Source organism: Heterodontus francisci, unplaced genomic scaffold (assembly GCF_036365525.1).
Source record: "Heterodontus francisci isolate sHetFra1 unplaced genomic scaffold, sHetFra1.hap1 HAP1_SCAFFOLD_58, whole genome shotgun sequence".
In the NCBI taxonomy this organism is placed as follows: Eukaryota; Metazoa; Chordata; class Chondrichthyes; order Heterodontiformes; family Heterodontidae; genus Heterodontus; species Heterodontus francisci.
The window spans coordinates 6411707-6412305 of NW_027142006.1; the positions used below are offsets into that span (position 1 = coordinate 6411707).

The following is a 599-nucleotide window of genomic DNA, read 5'->3' on the forward strand; positions in this document are numbered from 1 at the left end:
CTGTTCCTCAGAGAGTTGGCGCCAGCACGCAGCCTTGCTTTACCCCACTGCTGATCTTGAAAGTGTCTGATGTTGCTCCATTGTAACTGATGGAACTGTGCATGTTCTCGTGGAAAGAAGAGATGATGCCCAAGAGTTCAGGAGGGCAGCCGAGTTTCCATCGCAGTTTGAAGAGTCCGTCTCTGCTGACAAGATCAAAGGCCTTGGTGATGTTTATTAAAATATGTGCGGCTCTGTGGCGCAATGGATAGTGTGTTGGACTTCTAAATAATGATTAAAAAAAGGCATTCAAAGGTTGTGGGTTCAAATCCCACCAGAGTCAGATTTTGGACCAGAGACAGAAGAGCACGACGGAACAGAGAGTTAACAAGTGTGTCAAAAGCACTGATTCAGAGATAGAGCGAGAGAGAGAGGAGCACAGCATGAGCAGAGCTGGGGCAAAAAAAATCAAAAAGTGACATCACAATGGAGAGTGAGAGCAGGGAAACAGAGAGCCGCTGGGGTGAGTTTACAGGATTTGGTTCTTGCTTCGGTGCAGTGGAAGGAGCTGTTTGGTGAGGATCTGTTGAGCTGTGACATCACAGGCAAGCAGGTAGTTG

At 47.6% G+C, this 599-nt stretch overlaps 1 non-coding gene across 1 annotated transcript; it reads left to right on the forward strand.

Annotated features, from left to right (window-relative positions):
- The first annotated feature begins 229 nt into the window (after positions 1-229).
- Positions 230-322, forward strand: trnar-ucu (transfer RNA arginine (anticodon UCU)). Its single transcript has 2 exons — positions 230-266; positions 287-322. It is a non-coding gene; the product is annotated as a tRNA-Arg (tRNA).
- Positions 323-599: the final 277 nt, after the last annotated feature.